A 27,300-nucleotide genomic window follows, 5' to 3' on the forward strand; every position below is an offset into this window, starting at 1 on the left:
GGATTGATTGAATGCCTGCCATTTATTCATTGATCAAATATTTATGGAATACCTACTATGGGTCAAATAACATTCTAGGCACCAAGGATAAAGTTATAGATAGGACAAGTTCTCCACTTTCATGGAACTTAAATTCTAATGGGGGGAACAGACATCAAACATGAAAACAAGTGAAAAAATTATGTAATTTTACTCTGTGCCCTACATTGACAATCACAAGCATTTATTCTGTAAACCCTCTAACTCTTGAACAATGCCCAGGGCAGTACTAAGACTTAAAAATATTCCTAAATACCATGCCCTGTTATTTCCCTTACATTCCTGCAATCTACATATAAGCCTGAAATATCCCTAAGGTTAATGACCTTAAGCAGTTCTTTAGACTTTCTGATTTAATAATAGTTTTAGGAGTTTACACATTACTTCAGAGTCTACAAAATAAAGATCAACATGATAAAGTCCAAGTGTGGAGGTAGGGTAATCCACAGGCAGTGCACAGGTGAAAACTGTTTGAGCAGGACATCCCCAAAGCTGGCTTTCTCAGTCAGTCAATGTCATTCAACACGTATTTCTTAAGCACCTCCAGTGTGTCAGCCCCTGTGCTGAAGATAGCAGAACTGTGGGCAGAGGAGGCATGGTACTGACCCCCATGGAGCCTACATTGTAAAGGGAAACACCTGAACGGCTAAGTTCATAGTCCGTTTCTTAATTACGATTGTGATGAGGTTGTGTGAAGAGAGCTAGAAGAACTCCTGGGTTAGGGGACCTGGCCGTGAGAGCTTTGTGAGAAGCTTCCCTGAGGAAGTGGTACCTCAGTACTGGCTTTGGGGCTGGCGTATGGGTCTTTGTTTGAGCAGGGATCACAAAGTCTTATGTTTCTTCTTCCTCATTTCCTTTCATCCACGTGCACACATTTCAAATACTTAAAAGTATTCTTCAAATACACTAAGAACACCAAAACTAAACACAAGAGAAGGACTCTTCAGAGGAAAGAGGCCAAAAATAGAAGGGAAAAATACCCCTAATCTCACCATTTGTTTTGAAAACACCCAAAAATGATTAAAACACATTATAAACTAAAACATATGAACTAATCACTTGCCAAGTTTCATTTTTAAATCATAGCCATTTTTGAGGTTCCTAAACTGAAAAAGAGTCTTTAATATGAACTTGTGTTTTTCTTTTCTTGGCCCTCAGTTGGCTTGAAGCATTTGCTGTTAAGCTGTATGGAGGGAAAGGGATCCAGCTGGTCAGGAACACATGGCATACCTCTCCTAGAAGGGAAGTGCCATGAGATCAGGCCTTTGTCTATTCGTAGTTATATCCTTAATACACAGAAGAGTGCCTGGAAGATAGTAGGGACTCAATAAATACCTGCTGAATGGCTAACTGAATGAATATCCTGGGCCTCTGAAGGAATTCTCCAGCTCTCTTTCCTTACCCAAGCCGCATCTTGCTTTAAGTCAGTGGTCCTCGGGCAATTTTTGCTCCCATAGGGGACATTTGGCAATGTCTAGAGACATTTTTAAGTGTCAAGACTGGAGAAATTGCTACTGGTATCTAATGGGTAGAGGCCAGAGATGCTGCTAAACATTCTACAATGCACAGGATAGCTCTGCATAACAAAAATGTATCTTTCCCCAAATCTCAACAGGGCCAAGGCTGTAAAACTCTGCCTTAGGCCCTTTTTACTAGTGGGCTGTACTTGGGAGTATGGCCCTCCATATATTTGGGAGAAGTTCAGTCCTACTGTATTTGGGAGTATGGTCCTCCATATATTTGGGAGAAGTTCAGTCCTAGAGGAAGCAACCAGATGGATGAAACCTTGTTTCATCCTCATTCCCTTCATGAACTGCCCCCCCTGGGACTTTTGACCCCACTGGGTCAATATGCAGTTGCTGGAGAAACCACTTGAAAAAGTCTGTCTCTACAATGGTGGGGAATAATTTTTACAGTGTATTGGTAATTCCCCTGAGCTTACCTAAGAATATAGCCTAATTTAAATAAAATGAGCTTGTTTAGAGTCTAGTCATGTGTCTGTAAGAAAAAGAATGTCCTCCCCTAATTCAACCAGTTTCTCCATGTCTGATCAGGGTGTGCACACCAGTCTAGCTTTATAATAAATAAGATCAACTTCAAGAATCCCCCAAAACCCTATAATGTGCCTGTAGAGAGACTGGGTTTATAGCATTTCCTCTGCTCCCTTCTTTGCCCTGTGTATTAAAATAGTAGTATCTGATTCCAGTTTCAGTGGGGGAAACTTCCATGGTGCCAGAGGAGTACATGCACCGATTTCCTGCCAATGATGGTTGCTCCAGGAATCTTGGTGTTGTGGCATGTGTCCTAGTTACCATAGAGACCGCATACACTAAGAGTGTAACATTATGATTGGTGGGGAAGATACATTTTGCAGAAGCTTTTTGGAGGGAGAAAGAGAAGACAAGAGAAAGAAAGTGAGACTGCCAATAAAGAGGCACAGCAAAGAGAAGTCCCTGACCATCACAGATTCTAGAAATTCGGGACCACAGAGATTACAACTACTAATATAAGACCAACATAAACTTTCCCCCAAAGGCTGCCTCCATCAGGAAAATTTCAAGTATGAGGAGAAAGAACTGATATAAAATATTCTAAAACAAAAAAAGTAAATAAATGAACCTACCAAGGTCTAGAGGTGACAAAAGTGGTATGGCAAGAAAACATTTTTAAGTGATTCAAGGCAAGGAAAAAAAAAGAAATCTAAGAGAAAAATAAAATTGAAAGTTACATTCCTGAGGATGGCTGACTTACAGAGAGGCTGGCTGGCAAGGAGTAACTTAAGTTCTGAGTGCCTATGTTTCATGCCCTGAAAGTGGAAAGAAAAAGAATAAAGATGAGTCCCCTCTCTTTTTTTAACAAGGGTCTCCTTAAACCTCCCAATGGTTTGACGTTATAGCAGATGAATACACGCTGGTCACAGAAAATCTGACAAAAACTCTTAGCAAATACATAAATTAGGGGACATTGTTCACAATGCAAATAGGCTCATTCCATAGTTTCATAAAATAATGAGAGCTTAAAGTGCACTGACAGTGTGCTTTCATGTACATACTAATTCTCTGCATACAATTTTGAGGTATAGTGTTTTTACAGAGATCAAGGCATGTCTGCAATGTAAAGGGTCCAAGTGTTGAATTGTAGATGTTTTTAAATAGAAAGGAAGGCTGGAGATAGGATGTGGGTTGGTTTAGGGGACGAGTAGGAATGAATTTAGGAGAAAACCAGTCTAAGGAAATGTCAGATAAGTGATTATGTCCAGGTCCTTGACCTCTAGGTCTATGTCTGGTAATGTTTTATTACACATACTTCAGCCTAATATATCCACTGCCCACTGGAAATCCCTGTTTCCAAATTTTAATTATCATCAATATATTAATAATCTCTGAAATCTATATCTCAAGCCATTAGTTCTCAAATCTACATCTTGAGCCATTAATTCTGACCTCTAGCCCTCTATATCAAATGACCTACTTGACAATTCCAACTGGATATCACAACATGTCCAAAGCTCAATTATCTTCTCCTTTATAGTTTCTCTCCTTCCTATGTTCTCTATGTGAGCAAATAGCATCAATATTCACCCATATGCCCAAGGCCCATACCTGGGAATCATCACCCCTCAAATAATCACCAGATTTGTAATTCTAATGTAATTTCTTTTAATAACCAACGGAGGCTTTTGTGCATAGAAAGCAATATTAACAGTTAATTGGGTTTTAAACTATTATGTGTGTGCATGTGTGTACCTATCTATATACACATATATTATTCTATTTAATAATCTAATAATTTTTTAATAAAATAAGAAAAAATGCTTTCAGGAAGGGTGAGGTTACTAGGCAGAAAATTTGGGACCTCAAACTATTTCAGTAGTTGGGACCTCAACTATTTTGGGAAGAATGAGAGTTAGGATCTGATCTGGGAGCACCTTCCAGAATGATTCTTTAGGGTCACCAATGAACACACCAAATATTCTTATAGTGACTATGATGATGAGGGGTTCTAAGTCAACATCCTACAAAGGGAATTTTACAACTCATGTCCTCTGTGTTCAAGTTCCACTCTTATCCAGTTCTTTTATAATCACTTTCCACTTTATAGCCTGACAAAGGTAGACAGCATTTTGTTTTCTCCATCAATCAGGTTTCTTGACTCTGGTGACCTTTTACTTGATGATGTTTCTCACACTTCTAGGTCTCTTGCTCCCACTGCACCACATTAGCTTAGGCCTCCATTACCTGTCACTTGTAATATGGTAACAGTCCGTTGTACTATGTTCTCTTACATTTCTGAGCCTTTGCACATGTCATTACCTGTGTCTAGCACAGCCATATTCCCTGATAAGCATTTAACAAATGAGAAAAAAAATGCTTTAGATGTTGCTGCTTTGGGTACTAAACAGAAATAGTGGCCTATCTAATATTCTGGATAAACCTGCACAAAGTGCTCTTACTTTCAAAATTAATTTTGAAGAATGAAAATTTTGCCATGGAGAATCACGGGCCAATGATACAATTTTAAGTTCTGCATCTAATAAAAACATCTGTAAACTCAGAGAAAGAAGCACTCATTTTTTTCTTCAATTCATCCAGCAAGTATTTCCTTAACACCCTTTATATACCAGGCACTATTCTAGACACTGGGGATTTCTTAGAATGTAAAACAGACCAAAAAAAACCCCACCAAGATACAAACCCCTGCAATCATGGGGCTTATATTCTATGACAAGGTGAAATAAATATGTAAATAAAATATTTATCCGAAGGGAATAATTGCTATGAAGAAAAATGAAGCAAAGGAAGGGGGTACAATTTTAAATATGGTTGTTATGAAAGGTCTTACTTAGAAGTGAAAATTGAGCAAAGACCGGAAGACAGTGAGCAAACAAGACTTATCTGGGGAAAGCACTGCAGGCGGTGAGAAAAGCAAGTGCAAAGGCCCCGAGGTGAAATCATGTATGGTAGGTGAGGAAAGCAAGGAGGTCAATGAAACTTGAGAGGAGTGAGTGAGGGATCAAGCGCTAAATGAGGACACAGAATTAACTGAGGAAACTGAACGTTTAGGGCCTTGTGGACTACTCTAAAGGCTTTGGTTTTTCCTCTGGGTAGATGGGGAGCCATTAGAAAATTCTGAGCAGAGGAGAGACGTGGTCTGACTTAAATTACTTTACATGCATTACAAAGAATCACTCTGGCTACCATTTTGAGAATAGACTGTATGTGGCAAGTCCAGAAACAGAAAAGATACAGATAGGAGGCTATTGCAATAATCCAGGTAAGAGATGATAGTCGCTTGAGTCAGGATAGCATGGTGGTGAGGATGAGAAGTGGTAAGATTCTGGATGTATTTTGAAGGTAGAACTGCAGAATTTGTTGATAGGTTGGATTTGTGAGATAAAGGGCTGGGAGGGAAATAAAATTTTGACTTGAACAACTCTAAAGATGGAGATGCTATTTACTACAGAGGTGGGAAAGAATGCCTATTTGTCAGGTAAAACAAGGAATTCCATGTGGGGATGTCACGTTTGTGGTTCTCATTAGACTTCCAGTGGAGATTTTGAGTAGGCAGTTAAATATGTGAGCCTAGAATTCACATATTCTAGCCTAGGGTAAAGGCCTGGACTAGAGATACAAACTTGAACCGTAAGCTTAGGTATGAATATTAAGGAAGTGAACAGAGATTAAAAAAGAGGTTCAAGGACTGAGCCATAGGACGCTCCAGTGTTTACATGTTGGGAAATGAGAATGTATCAGCCAAGAAGAGTGAGAAGAAATGGCCTGTGAGGTAGGAAAGAAATCAGGTGAGTGTGGGGGACTGAAAGCTAAGGGAAGAACAGGTTTTAATGGAGAAAGAATAACAAGCCATGTAAACAATGCTGAGAGATCAGGAAAGACTGCAAATTGCTTGATGGATTTGGCAACATGGAAGTCACCAACAGTGTGAACTGCTTTACCACGTTGGTGGGTGCAAAGCTAATTAGAGAGGGATCAAGAAAGAATTAGAGAATAGGATTATTGGAGAGTGTTTATAGTGAGTACCATGACATTTCTTGAGAAGTTTTGCTATAATGGGAATCAAAGAAATGGGACAGTAGTTACAGGGAGTGTGGGATCATAAGAAAGTATTTTTTAGGGCGAGAGAAATGACAACATTCTTGTGTGCTGATAGGAAAGATTTGGTAGATAGGGAAAATTGATCAAGGAAGAGAAAGGGGAGATTTTTCAGGAGCACGGTGGATGAGTGAGTGAGAGGCGTGGGGTCTAATGCACACTGAGGGGTAGGTTGAACAGGAGCAGGCAGAGTTTATCCACAGTTACACGAGAGAAAGCAGAATATGTGGATACAGATGCAGATGGGAGCGTAGGTGTGATGGGGAGTGAGTGTTTGTGCAAGTTCTTTTTTCATTGCTTCTATTTTCTCAGTGAAGTAGGAAAGAGGGTCCTAAGTTGAGAGTAAGGACGGGGAAGGAGGTGTTGGAAGTTTGAGAGAGGGAAAGATGAGAAATATTCTCGTAGTGGCATGGGAAAGTGAATGGACAGGGAAGTGTCATGTAATTACATGGCAGCACTAAGAGCTTCTCTGAGTGATCATGAGTTTAAAGTGAGAGTCATCAGTTTACCTGTGTGCTTTTCTCCAGCCTCACTCAGCTGGCATACAGGCCTGGAATAGATGGGGAGTTGCATATGATCGGTGTAGTTGAGATTTGCCAGTTGAGAGGACAGTGAAGCAAGAGAAGATTGAGGGAGTTAAGGGTGTATGCAAAGAAATGATTAAAATCATCATCCATGGAATCTAGGCTACATAAGGAAGGGGAAATATGAGGGGCTATGGGTAGAATCAATGTATTGGAGGCCCTAGTAGGCTTCAGGGATTGTTGTAATAGAGGGAACAGTGGGATTGGGTTGGAGAGTGGGATGCTTGAAATTGAGGTTATGGAAAATTTGTAATTATTAGTAAATAAAAGGTCAAAAGTAAAACCATGGGAGTGAGTAGCTATGGTAGGGTAGAGGACAGATCATGAGAGAATTAAGGAATTGAGAGGCAAAGTATTGGAAGGGTTATATATTTAGACACTGAAATGACCGAGAATTGTGATGAGGTAGAAATGAAAAGAGCGTTAGTGAGCCAGTGGCTAAAATCCTCAAGAAACTGGAGGTGGCAACCAGAGGTATAGTCGATCACTCCAATGAGAAGGGGTATGGGGACAGTGAGCTTTCCTACCCACTCCCCAGCTTTTCCCCTCTCTCACTTTCCATCTTCCCAGCTTATATGACTGGCATTAGCAAACTTTTAATTTCCCAGACTAGCTAGCTGTAAATAACCCGTGACTTCCCTTTGTTCTTTCTATCTGAATTACTTCCAAGTCTGAAGAATTTCCACTTTCAAATATTTACTCTACTTTCTCCCCATTTTGGGCCATAACTACTCTTGCCAATCACTCTTTTTTCTACAACTCAGTTTAATGTTCTTTATGGTATTAATCATCATCAGAAATTATCTTGTTCATTTATTTGTTTGTTTTTTGTTGGAGGGAGGTTCTATTTTCCCTCATTAGAATATAAGTTCTGGAAGGGGGAAAAGCCTTGACTGTTTTGTGTTTGAAATATAATATCCCCCTCAATAAATATTTCTAGAATGAATTAATGAATGGACCCCTGTCACATGCTGATGAATCCTAATTTTCTCAGGTTCACACACTGGCCTTACTTTACTTACTACCTCTTTCTACTTCCCCTCCTGCTCAAACCAACCATTTCAGCAGTTAAGGGTATTATACTGCTCCCTCCAAACATCCTGTTAATTTCTATCCTGACGATTTCATCATATTTCTCCCCTGCTTTTAATGTCAGCCCCCCACACACCAATTCTTCAAGGCTCAGCTTGGGTCTCATCTCCTGGATGGCTTTTCCATGATTACTCTGAGACCTGCTGATTTCTCCCTTCCCGAAAATCCTGCTATGCCTAATAATGTCAGCTGCTTTATTTTTTGTAACTGTTTAAGGGGTGTTAATCTTATCTTTTCACTTTGAACACAGGTTTATTTTTGGCTCAGGGATCTTGACTTACATCTATGGTACACTCTGTAAGAATTAACATAACATAGGACAGATAATGAATGTTCCAAAAAATACCACGGCTTCATTGGATAGTTTCATTGACTTCTATCTTCAACAATCTGACAAACTTGACTCCTTTCCCACCTTTCATTCTGCTTTTTGCTAAATCTTACTAATCTTCTTGCTGTACCGATATTGTCTTCAGGACCATGCCCTCTGTCCACCATGCAGAGTTCTACACCCTTGCATTGCAATTTCCATAACTAAATCATTGTCTTTGCCATTATTGTTCCTGGAGATTCTTGGCAATTTTAGTACGTTCAGGACATAGCTGCCAAGATCATCTTTCTTCTTGGTTGATTTGAATCTTTCTTTAAAAAGAAATCATTGCAGTTCTTTTTCATCAAACTTTATGTATCCCCTTGGGATTTATTTTTCCTTGGCTCCATCGTTGGCCTGGTCCTTCTCTACTTTCTCTAACTGTGTTCAGTCCCTGCTTCTCACTCGATTTGCCCTTTGTCTCATTTGAAGGAATCGGTTTTCACACCTTCTTTCAAACCACCCAGTATATTTAGAATAACTTCTCAAATAATATAAAATTTATAATATTTACGAATAAGTGACACAATGCCAAGATATTCTGTCTCTTCTTTCAAATAACATCTGAAGATGCACCTGTACCACTGAGTTCTATATTTAAGATATTGAATAAGTATCATTCATCCATCTGCTTTCATTCTGTCTTGCATTTTTCAGGACCTGCTTAAGAGTTGTATTGTGAGGTCTTTGGGGCTGGGGACTGTCTGGCATAGTTCACAAACTGGCCTCTGCTCTGTATATTCATGTTTCTTTAACAAATAATAAATAATAATAATAGCCCATTGTGCTTTTTTACATTCCATGCATAAGACGCTGGAAAAAGGAAAACTAATAACCAGGGATTATAATAGAAACACTGAAACAAGACTAACCTTTTGCCAGGTTTTGCTACGGTAACACAGACTTCTATCGGCCTATATTCTAATAAATAATTACCTACTTAAGTCATTTGTAAATTGTTCCTTTGCCAACATTATGTATCATATCACATGCCTATGTGGTTTTTAGGACAGGGAAAAACAACTAGAACATTACAGCTATGTGGGGGATCGGAGCAAAAGCAGCAAAATAAGAGGTTTACTCTGCTGGGTGCACAGTTTGTAAGAATTAGTCTCACAAGTAGAACTACTTGACAGAATACATGCCTGCTTTCCCGCTCCCCTCCTCTCCCTCCCCTTCTCTTCACCACTCCAGATCTCTCCTCAATAACGGAAGACTTTCTTTCTTTTCCTTCTCCTCCTTCTCCTTCTTTTTTAAAAATTCTAGGTGGGAAGTGTACCATTTTGTATGAAAACCCTGTTTTTCCTGTGAGTGTAACAAATGTTCTGATTGAAGTTGCTCTGTGAGAATGGCTGTGTGTGTAAGGGACGAGGAGGGGACTCCGTACTTATCCACAGATGAGCCACATTTAAACTCCAGTTTTCAAATGAAGACAAAAATGTTATACCATTGCCTTGTTACTGCAGTGGCCACTAGATGGCAGGTCCAAAAAATCTGATTCGCACCTCACAGGAGGGCAGTTCTTACATAGGAAGTAGAGTAATTCTGGCACTCAAGCACTGGTTTATCAATAAGCCTTTGTTGCTTGCCAAAACACTGGGTGGATAAGACAATATCCATGTTACTTCACAGGGCTGCAGTGAGAAGGAAGCCCTTTGATATCTAGGCTTGTACAGCATTGCCATCACATACTCACACATCCAGACACAGCTAGATCTTTGGACTTCTATTAACAGACTTTCTCAGACCTGGTTTTTATAAATGTTCAGTTGTATTTCATTATCTAATGGTCTTCGCAATACCTTGCCATAATCTCAGGGGTATAAAAAGTAGTTGTCTAATCTGCCTCCGTAAGAACACATGGAAAAAAGACTGTCAAACAGGTTGGGGGTATATGTAACTGCACTCTGTACCACTTAGCAGTACATATTTACCAGTAATTCCAATTTAGTATTTTCTATTTCTATCTCTATATGTCGATCTATATCTGTATTTAATATACCAGAGGCTGGCTACATATTCACGTAAATTGTTTTGGAAAAGAGAATGTTTGCATATAAAAGATCTACTATTTAATAGGAAAAACAATTAAGCCCTATGATTGAAATGGATATGAGTAAATTTAGAACAAATTCTTTGCTGTAACCAGTGTCATTTCCTTTTTCCTGCACTGAGATGGAAGACTTCTAGAAGTGGATCTTATGATACTATAAAAGAAGTCATTCTTAGGCCAGTTATTCTGAAGATAGAGTTCATCTCTCCCTTCATGATATTTTTCATGATACTAGATTATCCTGATGTAAGTGATTTGACTACCTGGACATTGAGTACTTTTCTTTACCTTTTAATTAAAGAGTTGATCTTATGATTTTTAAAAGTAAAGAATCACAAGTTCTGAGACAATTTATCCTTCTCACTTGAGAAAACATGTTCTAAAGTCAAATTTATTTTTGTACAAAAGTTGTGACATGCATTTTGATATACATTTAAGCATCCATGCCAATTAAAATTCTGTAACAATGAAAGCAACACAAACTCAATTATAGCCATACAACTCACTCATCACTCACCTTTTGTTCCCTCTTTCTTTTAAAATTTAGGTAAGAGAATAATTGTAAACATGTTGATTTCCTCTACCCTTGCTCTGTATATTTGGACGGTTAAATGTCTACATGAGACATGTGAAGAAGAGGACATATACGCTGGTCTTCAGAATAAGAAACAAGCTTTTCTTTTTCATAAGGAATAAATATGGACTATACTGATTACAGAAGAGATTTTACATCAGCACTAGATGACTTCCTTTCGTTTGGCAGTAGAATTTAAATACGATGACAGAAACAATTTATGATGAAGCTCCATGGTTATTTCTACATAATTGTGGTGAATGGAATTTAACCTCCTTTTTTCATCCCACCAAAAATGCTAAAGCTTGTGCTTCCCTCACAGAAAAAGCACTGGAATGGAAGCTGAGGCCTGGGCTCTACCCTGGTTTTGACAGTGCTTCACGGGGTGAGACCCAGAGGGTAAGGCCTCCCCGGGCTCCTTTTCTTCGCCTCTGAAATGAGGCTTTAAGGAGAAAGTCCGTGATCCTTCTCTGCTTTTACATTCAATAGCCAGTGAAGTAAATTACCATGTTTTGCAGATTTTTTTTTTTTCTCAGAAATAGACTAATTTTCTCAGATGAGAGAACAATGTTGTTAAGGAGTTTGTATTGAAAGCTAACATGTCCCAACCAACATTGTGGATCTGACCCATGGAGGGGAAGCTGGAATTGCTTCTTCCTTCGACCCCTCCTTTCCCCTTTCTGCATCACTCTTCCACGGACTCCCCCATTGTCTGTAAGTCTAAGTGCTACCCCAGAGGCCCTCCCTGACCCTTAGGCAGTCACTGGCTAATTATTCAAAAAAACCTTTATTTTTTTCTCTTAGATATATAACCAAACTCCATTTCCCAGCCCTTCCTGCAGACAGCTACAGCCTTGTGACAAAATTCTGGCCAGTGGGATGTCAGCAGAAGTGACATGTGCTGCTCCAGGGCTAACCCGTAAAAGTTCCTTTGCAATTATTGCTCTCTCCCTTCACCAGTCTTCTGACTGGATGCCACACCCAAGGTGACCTTGGAAGCTACATGCTGAAGACGACAGAGCTTCGGCCAACCTGGATCCTTGACCAGTCTTTACTTGAGCAACAGATAAACTTTTATATTAGGCCACTGAGACTTGGAGGTTTATGCATTATGGAAACTAATATTACCTTAAATAAGAAGCCCTCTAAACCAGAGATTGGCTCTCCTTCCAAGACATTTTATTTATGTCTCTTTGATCATGTTTTCATCTTGTAATGGATTCTTTATACTGATATGTAAGATCTTCGAGGACAGTATGTGTTTTATTCATTTCCTCATCCTTCACAGATCTCTAGGTAGTTGAATAAGTGCTGAATAGAACATGGCTAGTTTGGAAATTGCAGACGGTGGTAAAAGAAGTTTTGATTAAAAAAAATCCTAGCTTTTTTCTTGTCCTATTTGGGTGGAAGGCAGGAATGATGAGCTTTTTCAGAGTGAAAATGTTATATTGTGACAACAGTAGCCATTTAATATATTTTGTGTGCTGCCTTCCTAATAACCATGCTCCTAAGATAAAGTGCAAATTAAATATTTTGAAAAATTTTTAAAAATACCAAAGAGGGGGATAAGTGAAGAGATAAATTGAGAAATGTGAGAACTAAGGGATAAAAAAAAAATGTCTAGAGTTACAGGGGGCTTCTACTAGCCCTATCACCTATGAAATTATAGCTATAAACTATTATCTCAAATAATACCTTACTCTCAGTGTTAGTATTGACTTCTTTTGAGCCAAATTCCTTGGACATTTTCTGTTTGATTTGTAGTTGGCTTCACCACAGCCCCTCCCTGAAACACTTCACCCTTGGTTTCCTCAATACTGGCCGGATTCTCTCATTCTCTGTCTCTGACTGTCCTTTCTCATCTTTTCTTTGGCTCTCTTTCTTATCTACTCTTTAAGCATTAGAATTTCCTAGTATTCTGGTCTGGGTCTTTTCCTCACAACTTGTCCTTGAGTCATCTCACCCAGTCTCACGGTTTCACCGACCACTTCCTAACAAGTAACTCCCGAATATCTCCGGCCCAGCACTCACTTTCTCTGTAGCTTCGGACCTGTATTGTCTATGGTGTGCTGGACATTTTAAGACATTTTAAACATCTTGCAGCAACCTTGAGTACGAGTCCCAAAACAAACCTATTCTTCCTCCTCCTGTGCTCCCTCTCTCGGTAAACAACATCGAGTTAGACACATTAAACTCTCCTTACTCTCGTCTGTCCCTGATCTAAGTTAGCTAATTAAATTCTAAATCCTAAAGTGTTTTCACAGTCTTTTTGAGATTTTTAACCTAAGTTTGAGGACTAGAGAAGTGAAGGCAGATTAAAAATAGTACTTCTTTTAACTCAATGTCAGAGACCTACCACTATGAATTTCTTCACACAAACATATAAAAAAGGCAAGAAGTATAGAATGACAAAAAGGAGATTTTCATACCCTTCCATCATACCCAAGTTACTCTGTAAACCAGCAGAGAATCATGAGAGCTGTTCTGAGAGTGAACATTCTCACATTCTGTTTCTTAAATTGGGACTGCTTTGAAGCAAAATTGAATCAATGGAAAGAAAGGATTTTTGCAGAGGTGACAGGAGCTTTGCTCACTGCTGTTCCTTCCATAACCTCTGCAAAAGAAAAGTTTAAAAAAAGTCCCTAATGTCTAAACCTACAGAAATTTTAGACCTGTGGCTTTCATTCCTTCCTGGGTGTAATTATAAGGGCTTGCATTGATTTTAAGTGTTTTATTTTCCACTGACATTCACATGAGACTTCCCCCTCATCTAATCAGTTGCTTTGATTTCTTTGTCTTAAAATTCATTCTTCAGTGTTTTGTACAATTCTTCAACATTAATAATAACCTCCTATAGCAACTGTGGTCCTTTCTCTTCCCCTGGTGATATATTTATCATCTATTACACAAACTCCTCTTTGCTTCCTCCTTTGCACCACCAGCTCTAACATCTTAAATTTTCATTTGACATACTGCTTACCTAAATTATTTCATGTGTGTTCCCATCCATGGAAATTCATTTTTGTGTGACATAAATCCTTACCCTATTCTATTTCACAGTAATAAAACTTTATACTGAATTGCCAAAGAGATAGGTAACCAAGCACGCAGTTTAAATTAAGTGCAAGATACACATGTTTGAATATTCTTCTCTCTGTCTAAGATGTATAGAGACAGGTCCTGCTTGTGTCTGAGCACCCTGCCATGTTACTCAAATTGCGGGGGTTAAACCACGTAAGAACAGGTTTCTCACTTTGAGTCAAAAGTAACTGCTGCTATGAAAAAATAAAAAGCACAGTAATGAAATCATATGTGCATTAAAAAAAAATCTCTTCTAAATAATGGTTATGATTGGGTACAGTCTATGAAAGAAGCAGCTCCTGACTTGAGCACATGCCAGTGAGATTAAAACTCATCCAGGGCTGGCATTCTCATTGTTATCCCTTAGCACCTTCAGTGGTTTCCAGTCTTCGCCCATGCTAACCTTTGCTAGTTGTTGTAGCCATGGTAAATACCCTGTTTATTGGATTTTATTAGGATTTAAAATTTTGACATTTGGAAAAAGCACAATCCTTCTTTTCCATCCTGTCGTTTTTAATGTATAAGTGTCCAGGCTTTTTCCAGTTTTAAGTTTCTCTCTCCTAGCTTCAGAAAATTATAATTTTGGAAAGTCACAATTATATTGCTAGTTTGTGGCCAGAACATTATCAATTCCATATAACAAAATTTTAGTCTGAGGCATGATTCATAAAACTTAAGCACCAAAGTTTACTTCTGTTCCAGTTACTTGGCATTTTTGGTGAAATGAGTTTTGGTCTGAATCACCCATTTAACTATGTTGATTCTCTACCACTTTTGGTGATATAATAGTTATAATGCTACATATCTGCATAGCACTGTAAAGTTTTCAAAGTGCTGCCATATACACAGTTCTTACTTGACACGTTGTATTATAAGCAATCAGATATTACAGCCATTTTATAGATAAAGAAACACAGGAACAGAGAGTATTACTCTGGATCACACATGGTTAGCAGCAAGGCCAGAACAAACTCCTATTCCAGGTTTCTTTCCACTATATCACATTATTATTGTTTTTATTATTTACTTACCATTGCATACTTATTACTGCTTTTCAAATATCCGATCATCACATCCTTCTCTGCACTGCACTAATATTGTAACCCTATTGTATTTGATCTCTTTACTAGGTTGTACCCACCCTTCCAGTTCCCTACAGCCCTCACTAGACTGTGAGCTACTCCAGGACAATGTTTCATCCGTGTTTGTATCTCTAGCCCCTGGTGAGATCCTACCATGTGTTTGCCAAGTGACTGTGCGGTAAATATTCACATTCTCTTAGTTGTAAACTGTTTTCAACCCACGATTTTTAAAAATACGATATAAAGGTTAGTATTATCTAAGAGGAAGGCATTTCATCCATGTCACAAGTAGGAGAATGGAAAAATCAAGCGAGTGAATGTGGTTTATTTGAGAGTATCGGTGAGTCAGTGACAGAGATAGGAAACAAAAAGCAACCCAGGGGTCTTCATGCTCAGGCTACATCTCTACCACCACAGCCAAACTTACTGGGACCAGACAGACTGTGGGGACTGTGTAAGCAGCGTGAACAGTATTTCCACATCCCTTGGGCAGGCTATTATTGTTGAAAAGAACTGTGGCAAACTGGACATTTTGTTCCCTTCTAATTTATCTGTGTTCCTGTAGCCATGTCTCCACTTCTAAACACTAATCACTTCTCTAGGTGAGCTTAAGTACCTAATTATTAAGAGCCCTCCAAATTTCTAGTGCCATCTTCAATACAGTTAGTGCCCTTTCTGTCCCATTTGCCCCCTGTGCTTGGTACTGAATCAGTATAGCAAATATCCCTAATGAAGAATCATGACACAGGGTTAAATTTACAAATTAAGCAATTCCTTTAGTTTTTATGTCGATTCCTTTCATCTTTGAATCCCCATCCTCCATTTGCTTAAAATACATCCCACTGTGAAACTAAAAAAAACAATGCTACTATGACAGTTCAAAGAGAAATACTGAAACCTAAGCCATTTTCCAGAGACGCGTCTCACCTGTAAGCTCTTGCATATAGCATCAGATAACCTAGTCTTCCAGGGAATGGTAGGACAATACATTAGCAGATTTAATATTAATCTCCAGAATCCCAGATTTATTCCCGTCCAGGTTAAGTGCTCTTTTGATTATTATAGCAAAAAATAATACAAAAAATCGATTACAACCATTAATGGAGGCTTAAAATATTAACTTCCATAGCTTTAACCCAATATCTATAATTAAATGCAGAAAAGCTAAGTTAATGTAATGTTAAGGTTGAGCTTCTAATTGCACAAAAGTCATGAAATTTAAAATTAAGGTTTCTAGTGCCACTCTCTGTTAGTTCTACAACATTCCTTATATGATTTTCTACAATATATGTTTCATTTAAATGTGTCTGTGATAGAGTTCCTAAGAAAGAATATAAAGTACAATAGATTAGAATTCAACTCTTAGATGTCTGCTTAGAGTTTTATGTAATCAAAAGTACTGGAAAAGTGCAATTAGTTTAAAATTACAGTGCCCCATTTGAGTGATTACCATATCCTTGTTTAGGAATTTGTCCATTTCCCCTATAAATCCTTTAACTTTCACTTCTAGCCATCCCCTGGAGAAGAAAAGAGAATTTATGTAAAAACAAAACCAAAACAACCTGTGGGCTGGGATAGTACATATGGGTCTGTTCTTTAAATATATGACAAAAGGTATTCATGTGAAACTACTACTTAAGAGAGTAACTTGGAATATTCAACTTTATGGGAACATCTAATAGGACAAGCCAAGGCTCCAGAGATGGGTAGATAGGGATTCAAGTCCTTTTAATGCTACTTACTAGCCAAGCTGACTTTGAGCAAATTACCTAACCTCTCGCAGTCTTGTTATCAGAGTAATTATACCCACTTTGTAAGGTAATTGTGAAGATTAAACGAAGTGACATATGTAACACAGGCTTTGCAAACCTCTCTTGGAATTTATAGCACCATCTCAACTATTGTCATTAAAGAATGAATGACCATAATTTAACCTTCATTTGGTTGTCCACATGTATTTCTGAAACACAGAATAATCATTTAAAATTTATTCTATTGAAAGGTACATAGAGCTGTTATATATATTTTTCATAATAGTTTCCTTAGGACAGGTACATGTCTATGGCTTATTACTGAGCAACCAGATATGTTCAATACATGATGCATCAGGTACATCAGCTAATTCTGAAGGCAGATGAGTGAAATGAATTCTTGTATATTGGGCTGCCATGCTCAATATTTTCTTCAAATGTTATGAAACAGTTGTGTCTAAATAGAGAATACGCTTGAGAAGTTCTAGTCCAACATGCAATTTAGAGAGAAAGTTATAAATCATAAATATAAGGGCTTAAAGCTAAAGTGCCACCTCAACCAAAACAATCATAAAAACTCCTAAGTGCATTCTGGCAGGAATAAAAGCAGCAAAGCCTGTTGTGGACGCTGCAGAGCCCAAGAAGGTAACCAAGTGAGTAAACAGTAAGGCAGGATTATCCTTATTTGGGAGGAATCCATTCCAGACAGGAATTAAAGGGGAGGGGGTGAGGGAAGGAGAATGCAGTTTGGGAGGAAGGGCTTTTGCATCTGAAAGCAGCTAAGTTACCTTGTGGAATGAAAAGGAAATTTGTTTTTTTCCTGTCAACAGTAATCTTGTTTGAGGTCTAGCAGACAGGTACACAAAAGATACACGTGTTCCATCTACTTGGTTTTTCTCCTCTGGCAGTGGGGTATACAGGCAAGGTTCAGGTTAATCAGACCCACTCAGAGTGACATGGCCAAATTCCTTTCCAAAAGTATAAATACCGATTCTTCAACAGCTTTATTCAATAGACTGATAATTTATTGCACGGTTCCTGGCACGTTCACAGCCAGGATTTGCTCCTGGGTGCACTACAATGCAATAAATGCGTTTAAATGAAAGGTGGGGGGATTTATACTGAAACCATGAATCACAATAGATAATTATTGAAACCCCAAAAATCTCACACACATGTAATACCCAGAAAAACATACATAACCAATAATTTCTGAACCCTGTTGGCTCTTCCTATGTTAAATCAATGGTATAAATGAGATTTCAATGCCCTCAGCATCACATATCATCTCTGACTTCCTGTGATGTGAAGCAAGTTACCTATCTTTTTTGGTACTTCATTTTCTTAACAATTAATAAATTGACTATAAAACCTTTAGCTAATATAAATTCTATTAGAAAATGGCCTGTTTCCAGAAAAAGCCAAGGACACTAGCTATCTACACCCAAAGATTTACATTCCCCAAGCTTTTTAACAACATCAGCATATATTTATAACATTACAGTTTATACTTTTGAGACCAAGAAAATAGTCAAGGTTTCAATGGTCATAAAGAAAGCAATGGCTATTTTCTGAGAAAGGAAAGACTTTTCTTCCTATGATAGTTTAACTCAAAAACTTTTGAAGTCCTTTTCTTTAAAGATTTTCATACATCATTTACCTTTGAGAGTAAGCGTGAAAAATCTCAGGAAATAGGTAAATATTGTTCATTTAAACACGTCCCTCCCCACTCCAGGAAGCCTCACAAAGCTAGATGACAAACAAATTGGAGGTACTTCATTAATTCATTCAGCAACGATTTATTGAGCGCCTACTATGTCTGACATGAGGCAGTGAACCAGAGGGTCCATAGATAGCATACAACACCATCTCCTAGTACCATGAAGGGAAGACTAGTCATAGTTAGGCTTAGTGGTTTTGGTTATGAGGTAAATGAAGTTCAAAACAGTGATCATTTGTTTCATTTCATTAAAAATTTTTGAAATAACTGTTTATTTATATCATTTAAGTGTTTGTTTACAAATTATCTCCTTGCTAAAATGCCAAGAATTGCCAACTAGAGCCATTTTTGAAATAACGAAAACAAATCAATAAAAAACACAGTGATTTGGGGGAAAAATCTATTTTATAAGAAAGGCACATTACCTAAGACCAATAAAATTACATGAAGTGTTCTTAAAAACTAGATTTTCAAACGTGTAGGGTTTCTTCCAGCTATGTTGAAAACTCATTCATTCAGTCCGTATTTAATTAGTGTCTAGAACATGGAAGATAGTATCTCTAGGAGCTACTTTTACTCCATCAATATATTTAGAAGAATGACTACCTATTTCATGCAGTTATCATGAAGAAACCCTGTCAGAAAACTAAAATGAAATGGCTCATGAAGTTGATATTTATATTAACAAGGATTCTGCTCATACCTCTTCTTTCTCCTTGGGATGGCATTGTCCATGAGCATCCCTGTATATGAAGGAGGCAAAAACTGCTTTGGATATTTATGCTCCTGGCTAGGCTAGTCAAAAAGGAATATGAAGTTGTTACTGGATGCTTCTGTATGACACAGAAGCACAACTCATGGCCTTTTGTACATAACCAAAAGGGCTGCTAGTCTCTTTAGAGTGTTTAGAATAAAAGCCATTTATTCTCTTTTCAGGGTAATCTGAACATTGCCCTTCTCAGGACTTTCTGCTTCCCACATAAACTACCACCTGTGCAACACTTTCTGGTTTGAAAAATGCTTTCACGTGTGCTGTGTTGTTCAGTTAGAAGGCAGCAGCGTGGGGACTGAGAGAACTGGCTTTGGCACCAGAGAGATCAGGGTGTTTACCAAAGTCACTTACTAGTTGTGTACTATGTGCAAGCTGCTTGGTCCCTTTAAGTCTTTTTCTGATCTTTAAATTGGGGATAATAATGCCTACCTTGCAGCAAGGTAGAGGTTAGCTACGGTGCAGGTGAAGTGTGATTGCCATCGACAACCCATTGCAGGGACACCAAAGGCTTCTCAATAGTCTGCTTCTCTTTATCAGGCTGGAGGAAAGGGGTCTACACCATTACTTAAGAGTATACACACACACACACACACACACACACACACACACAAAAGAGTATACACAATCCAAGCCTCTAGCTAAAGTAATGGTCTCTTCAAATCTTTGATCTGAACCATCTTCATAAAACGTTTCTTTAATTCATGGCCAAAACAGGCCTTTCCATATACTCTCAGAGAGACAGCCCTTCTTTGGGAGCAAAAGATAAAATTTAATTCTATGTCTTTTTTAACCCTGAAACTATGTTCCCTGAAGCAATCCATGTGCTGCCATCAGATTTTATTAGGTGGGCTAAAATAGAGTCAGAAGGAGATTTTCTTACATAATAGCTGTCCCCATGAGACCTTCGGAGAGTCAGTTCAAGTTTTCTAATGAAGAGTTTTTGAGATCCATAAGTACAGGAAAAATCTTGATGGCCTCTCTTGCTTACTGATTCATTGATAATTCTCAAGCACTGGGCTGGCACAACTAGAGTAAAATTTTGCACAGTGTAAAGTGGTGGGTGTGGATGTTTCCGGAGCCAGTCAGTCTCTGGCAGCTGACTGAATCACACTTGTGCTTTCCTGCCCACTTACATCTTCAGAGAGCAGCCTGGGTGGGGATGCTCATCAGATGTGCTCATTTAAGGACAGACCCATTTGAATATTATAACAACATTTGGCAAACTTCCTCTACCGAATGGTGAACCTGGCCCACTGCCTCTGAGAACTATTGCTTGGCTGGGAAACATAGGTCCTCTGATGTTCCTCACATGGTAGACCATATTCAAGGCCTCCCAACTAAACACCCTCTGTAAGAGTCCTGCTCCTCAAACATTTTCAAGTTCCCGGTCTGGACCAGTGGGTTACAGACATGCAGTGAGTCCTTTTGCAACATACGGCTATTTTTAATCGTGTCTGGAGAATCCAAATGTCTTATTGAGATCTAGTGGTCACACACTTCATTAGAAGTCAGAAACTGTCTACTGAAGAAGTTCTATGTGGAGAATTCTGCACCATACTTAAGGCAATGCTCTCTATTCCCTTAAGATGTCTGTAGTCTTGCTGGGAATCTGAGAACAACAAAACCTGTTCAGGCAAAACTACTTAACACTTCTAGATCAACATACAAGTGAGTACAGACAGGATATATAAAGACTAGGGTAGTAGGACAGAAAAGAATTTGGAAGGGAGTGATGGATCTACATATTCTAAAGTGAGCAAGAAGAGCATCACAGAGTGGAGAGAGAGCATGGACAAGGGCATGGGGGTGGGCAAGGGTCAGCCTATGATGCTTGATGTAGAGAAAGCAGGGCAGTCAGAGCAGGAGGGTCACTGTGGGTGCAAGGAACTGCATGAGGAACTGACTCATCTGGTCATAAAGACTGCCAAGATGCCAACCAAATCCCTGTTCATTCTGCTTTGGGGGAAACAGAGGTTAATGGGGACCTTGGAGCTGGGGAAGAAAGAGAGGCCAAGGAGAATAACTGGTACTAGAGGAGCTTACAACCAGATGAGGAATTTGGATTTTAATCTAGAGGTAGAAAAGAAGAAGAGTAGAATCCTAAACCAAGAAATGGGATGAAGAAAATGATGGGTGAGGGCAATTATTTTAGATGCTTAAAGGATTGTTTTCTGAAAACAGCCTGAAGGAAGGGTGGCCTATTTCTAGCGGTTCAGAAAGGAGATGAGGGCCATCTTCTCCAGGCCCACTGGGAGGTCCTGAAGATAAAGAGAATAAAGAGGCCAACTCAAGAGATGTGGTTGGGGGAGAACTGGTAGAATTTAGTGATTGATTAAATGGGAAGTAAAGGGCAAAAGAAGAGAATTTTAAAATGATCCTAGTGCCAGAGCCTGAGGAAAGGGTCTCATGGATAGTAATTGGAAAAGAAAGCGGACTCCTGGAGTGGAAGATGCTTTGGGTAGTGATGGGATGTACAAGTGATTAGGAGGGTGAGAGTGTGTGTGTGTGTGTGTGTGTGTGTGTGTGTGTGTGTGTGTGCAAACTATAGACCTGCAGATTTAGAAGACCCCTTTTCCCTAATGTTACATAAGAGCTTACAACTTTCATTCAGTTACTTAATTTTTTAATTAAACAAGTGTTTATGAAGGGTCTATATATGTGTAAGGTTTACAATACAGCTATGTGTAAAGCTTAAAATAAGGAGACATAAAAGTTCCATCACTAAATGGAAGATGGTTTAAACCTGTTTGCAGCATTATTTAAAGGGTACATTTTCATTTTTTTATGTTAATTTTCTATTGTTTGTAATTCTTAGGGCACCGACATAGCACTGCTTTCATCAGTGATAGATGTGCCATCTCGACACAATTTATAATCAAGTAATTTTTATTAGTGTACTTGGATATCTTCTTTTTTCTCAAATAGCATTTACGCATTTAAATGAAGCCAGTTGAATAAGATGGCTTTTGGTTACAGCAGGTTTAAATTTCCACTCAGATCAGTCCTGATCAAAAACCATGTAGTTCCCTGGAAAGATACATGTCTATATGCATATTCTATGCCTCACTCAGGTTTTGGCCTTATGGCCATGGTACTGGAACTACTATCAATTATATTGTGAATTCCTGCTTGTTTGGGGTTGAGAGGAAAAAGGAAAATTAATACTTATTTTGCACAAAGCACTGTGCTGGAATCCAATGGCTGTAGCCTCTGTTCATCGTCAATTCAGGTATGATGGAAAACTGTGGGGAGTTGACCTGCAGTAATGATCTCTTAGATCATCTCCCTTCTCTCATGCAACTGATATCTAAGGAGCTGCAGAGCCCCAGGCTCTCAGTTATTCTCAGAATCGAGTTCACCTATACGTATACCAAAAGAAAATCATTTTAAAAACACAGCTGGATTATTTCTTAAACATTAATAAAAAGCAAAAAGAGCACAAGAAATGGATGTAGGAATCTCATTTCTTTATATTTATTAGGACCTGAAAACCTACCTTGAAGAAAACTAGTCATGGATAAGAAAATAACTTCTTCACAGTGGTTAAAGAAAAAAGTACCCAAAGAAATAAACAAACATATGAAAGCCTCTTAATATACCAAGGTATTACTATATTTATTTCTGACCTCTGGCTACTGAGAAAATACGAAGGATGACAATTCTATAGCTATTCTATATAATGGCAGATGTTCCTCTTATTCAAAGAAACAAAATCCTTTTATGACATTTTACTAAATGTCTATCCAACCAAAGAGCATTTTATGTGTTCATTTTAGATAGTCTTGCTCACCAGTCCTTATAACTTAAAAATAAGGCCTTTTCTTAAGCAGTCCACCTTGTGTATGAGTGTATTGAATATTTTCTTTAAGTGTTAACTTTGTAGTACATGATCTAGTAGAGTGGGACAATTATATACAACAATTCTTCTATCAGTCATATTTCTACTTCCTTTTCTAAAATATATTTAAATTAATGGCAAAATTCTGTTAAGTGTTCAATGTATATCCTCACTGCTGATTTTTTCGCCATGGTACCGTTACTGGTACCACAATGGCTCCTCATGTCTTAAGTCTATGCAGTACAATCCATTCTCTATTACACCATCATTTTCTTTTTGTAAATAGAAATTTGGCTTTCACACAGCAATTTCCACTAAACTATAAAAGTGCTAATGATGCCCAATTTAGGACATAAACAACTTACTACTGTCTTCCTTTGAGCCTTTCTCTTTTTTAATTTCTCTAACTCATTACACTAAGAATATTCTTTCTTGGAAAGCTGTGGCAGGATTGATTTCATAACGGGTTACAAGTTGACTTTTTAAAAAAACTGATGCTCATATTAGACTTTTGGTTAACCTATCAGTTAAGAAGTGTACTTTGTACTTGACATTTTTCTTGCTTGGGCGATTGATTCCAAATATCCTTCTTCTATTTTGCTTTCCTCACTGTGCATCCTCAATTTTCTTTCTATAAAATATCCTTTCTACTTCTATATAACTATATCTTCTTTAATTATTTTTCTCACTTATCACATCTGATCCTACTTTTCTTATGCAATTAAAATATTTCCTGAGTACGTTTTAGTTCAGTAGCTGGTTGTATTTACATCACTTATTCCACAGTTTGTTTGATGACTTGCATAAAGCACATAGATTTATCAAACTGACTCACATTCACTGTGAATAAACTGAAGTCCAAACTGCAAATGGATTTGTCTATAGCTTTGTGTAAACATGACGCTGGACAAGACTGCCATTCTTCAACTCTGTTTCCTTTTCACTTATGGAAGAGGCCTTGAAGACAATAAGTGTGTTGTTTTAGCTTTGTAATTTTTCTTTTTTTTACTTGTCCTTAAGGACTTACATTCACCCTTTAGGAAGAAATTATAATTTCTTATTTTCTGGTCTCCTTCTTTTTTGGCTGTGCTGGGTTTTTCGTTGCTGTGCACTGGCTTTCGCTAGTTGCGGCGAGCAGGGGCTACTCTGTTGCGGTGCGCAGGCTTCTCGTTGCAGTGGCTTCTCTTGTTGCAGGGCAGGGGCTCTAGGTGCGCAGGCTTCAGTAGTTGTGGCATGTGGGCTTCAGTAGTTGTGGCCCTGGGGCTCTAGAGCGCAGGCTCAGTAGTGTGGCGCACGGGCTTAGTTGCTCCGCGGCACGTGGGATCCTCCCGGCCCAGGGCTCGAACCCATGTCCCCTGCATTGGCAGGCGGACTCCTAACCACTGTGCCACCAGGGAAGTCCCCTGGTCCCATTCTAGATCTCTTTATTTTCTTCCTGTTTGTGTATTTGTTCTCCATTTTAAAAATCATAATTTATGAGTTGTCTTTTGAATATACAGAGCTTAAGATAAATTTTTCTAAAGGGGATCTGGAATAAAAGATGCCTGAGCATATGAAACAAAGGGAGCTTATAGACTCACAAGGATTAAAAATTACTTTCATTCTCTTTCTAATTTTGAATATAGAGATGCTTTTATTTATAAGTCTGTCCTTTAAGTAGTATGGAAAACTCAAAAAAATTTCCTGTTTACAATGAAAGAGATTCGATTTGAGCTGTAATATTTATTGAGAATCTACTATGTCCAAGACATTATATCAAGTAAACTTCTTTCACTTAAAGAATTAACATCTAGCAGATGAATTAGACTAATACCAGATGATGACACAAATTAAGTACTAAGTTTCATAGAAGCACCACCAAAAATTGTGGGGAGAGGAGTCCCTAGGAGGAATCAATGACCTTTGCTACAGAGAAAGATGAAGAGAAGTAGGCATGAAGGGCTGCATAAAAGTAGTGGACTTTGAGATGGGCCTTAAGGACAGACAACATTTGACAGATGGAAATGAAGGAAGGGGTATATATGCAACTAAGTAAAGAAAAGAGTGTTAGATCAAAAGTGGGATATTCAGAAAAAAAGTGCTCTTCTATGGAAACTGTAGGAAATATTTCAGATTCTACTCTTACAAATTATTCTAAGCAAAGGTGCCACTCATTATATGGTACTCGATGTTAAATCTTCTCCTAGCCTATAAGGTACATTACTAGTGAGACCAGAAAGGATGTAAGTAGATGTGAGGCTGTGACTAGACATACCCTGATTGTGTCCCAGATGTTTCTGTAAACTTCTCAATACGGTCTTTAAAGAAATAAACCTCACAGAACTTTTATTGTTTTAGACCACTTTTAATTCCATAAATAAATGGAAATATCTGCAGCTAAAAACATGGAGATTCCAGATATCTATGTATCTATTTACTATTACAGCTTAACTCTATTTCCTTATTATTTTGTCTCTAGCTAAAGTTCTCTGGCAACAGACATCAAGGGAAAAGACCTCAAGAGTTATGAAATCTAATCTAAAAAGATGATGGAGTCAAGGACAGTGGCACCTTTTTGAACTTTTTACTTGAATCCTCCTGGTTTTTTACTTTCCTAAGTCATTCACTACTCCGTTCTACTTTACAACCATCGAAATAACAGAAAAGTTACAGAGATTCAGTAAATGTTCCTATGGCCTGTTTCCAAGTAGCCCAACATAAATAAGGGAAATAAAGTCAAAAGAGCTTTTTCTCTGACATGGGTTTCTAAACAATATAATTATGGTTCACTCCATGGTTATGAGCTTTTGGAGTTCCCACAAAAAAGTCTTTGCTGCAGATGTGGCCACTGGCTGTTATACCCGGCAATTTGATCCATGTTTGTTGTTGTTTTAAACACACACACACACACACACACACAGTCTTCTTGTGTTCGGTAGAGTAGGATGAAGCTAGATACAAAGGTCAGGTATTCCAATATGGTCTCTCTCTATTTGCTCATTCATGACCAAGGTGGAAGCTTATACATTTGATGCATGTGAAGATTGTGCCTATTACTCTGTTACATTTCTGACCTCAGAATTATTTTTTTCAACAACACCATTTTATATAAGCACAAAAAATAAGTCCAAGCTGGACTACTGACGTTGGGTCACTCCAAGAAGTGTCTTCAATGTACCTTCAAAAATTTACCCTCTTCTCTCTAAATCTAGGTTTATTTCATGGGACAGTTATATGGTGTCTTGCCAAGAAAGGAACCGAGAGTAATGCCTCATGTTTAATTGGGCATTTAGACTTGAGAAGCAATCCAGTAAAAAGACCTTAAAAAAGACCTTAAAAAAAGACATTTTGTTTTCTACATAGATCTAGGATGTGGCACATAAAGTATTAACACTTCATGAGCATAGTAGCTCAATTTTTACCAATTTCTGGCATGTATATTAAGTTATTTTTTAGGAAAAATAAAATAAATTGAAGTATAATTTAACTTCCATTTTCCCAAACAGCCTCTTCTTACCATCCTTCCTAAAGTATTTCTTTGATCCTTGGCAAATCAGTGAAAGAAATCAGGATTTTGCATTTGATTATGTGTACATTTATTAAAAAGCATACTGGGCTTCTCTTTTCTGATGCTATTAGAGATTAATTATAACTTTCCTAACTCAACCTTAGTATTAGACTGGTAAAATTTATTAGTTAAAATGAACACCATAAATTCACAGTATAACTTATCTGGTACATTCTTATCTGGTACAAACTACTTGTAGTTTAAAAATGTGCTGTTCAGGACTGAATGCCTCAAATATAATCAGATTTTATTTCTAGAGAAGCAAAGTCTATACTTGTATGTGACCCCATCAGCAATTAACTTTGTCCTAATGGAATTAATACAGTGTATGAGTTCAGAATTGGGTAGATGAGAAGGGGAAAGGAGAATGAAACTCATTCACTCCCTTGCTAGGTTTTGCAAAATAGCTTCCTTATTCCCACAGTGTGACATTTCTTTTCCTTATTTCCAGCACAGTTAAGGTCAGTAGCCCTCAAAATCTTCTACACAGAGATTTACGTTTTTTCCCCTAAAAACATAAAGATGAGCTTGTGATTAAAAAAAAAAAAAAAAAGATGTCTCCTGCTAAATTATAGTGTCAGGTGGAACAGTTACCAAGCAAAATTTTGAAGAGTTAGTCATACTTCATGCTACCTTTCTATCCTTGTCTGCTTTACAGATTTGAGGATGGGGGTCACAGCTAGTTTA

At 38.1% G+C, this 27,300-nt stretch overlaps 1 protein-coding gene across 8 annotated transcripts in view; it reads right to left on the reverse strand.

Moving 5' to 3' along the window:
- ZBTB20 (zinc finger and BTB domain containing 20) overlaps nucleotides 1-27,300 on the reverse strand; it is a 799,945-nt gene that overhangs the window by 204,651 nt on the left and 567,994 nt on the right. The window contains exons 12-13 of one of the 8 annotated variants that reach the window (XM_082394692.1): nucleotides 19,826-22,587; nucleotides 2,791-19,781 (exon numbers count right to left, since the gene is read on the reverse strand). The exons of the other annotated variants lie outside the window; for them this stretch is intronic. The gene's annotated coding sequence lies outside the window, so the exon portion shown is untranslated. The remainder of the gene's footprint in view (nucleotides 1-2,790; nucleotides 19,782-19,825; nucleotides 22,588-27,300) is intronic. 8 annotated transcript variants of the gene reach the window in all.

The sequence above is a fragment of the Balaenoptera borealis genome (assembly GCF_965194805.1).
Source record: "Balaenoptera borealis genome assembly, chromosome: 5".
Taxonomy (NCBI): Eukaryota; Metazoa; Chordata; class Mammalia; order Artiodactyla; family Balaenopteridae; genus Balaenoptera; species Balaenoptera borealis.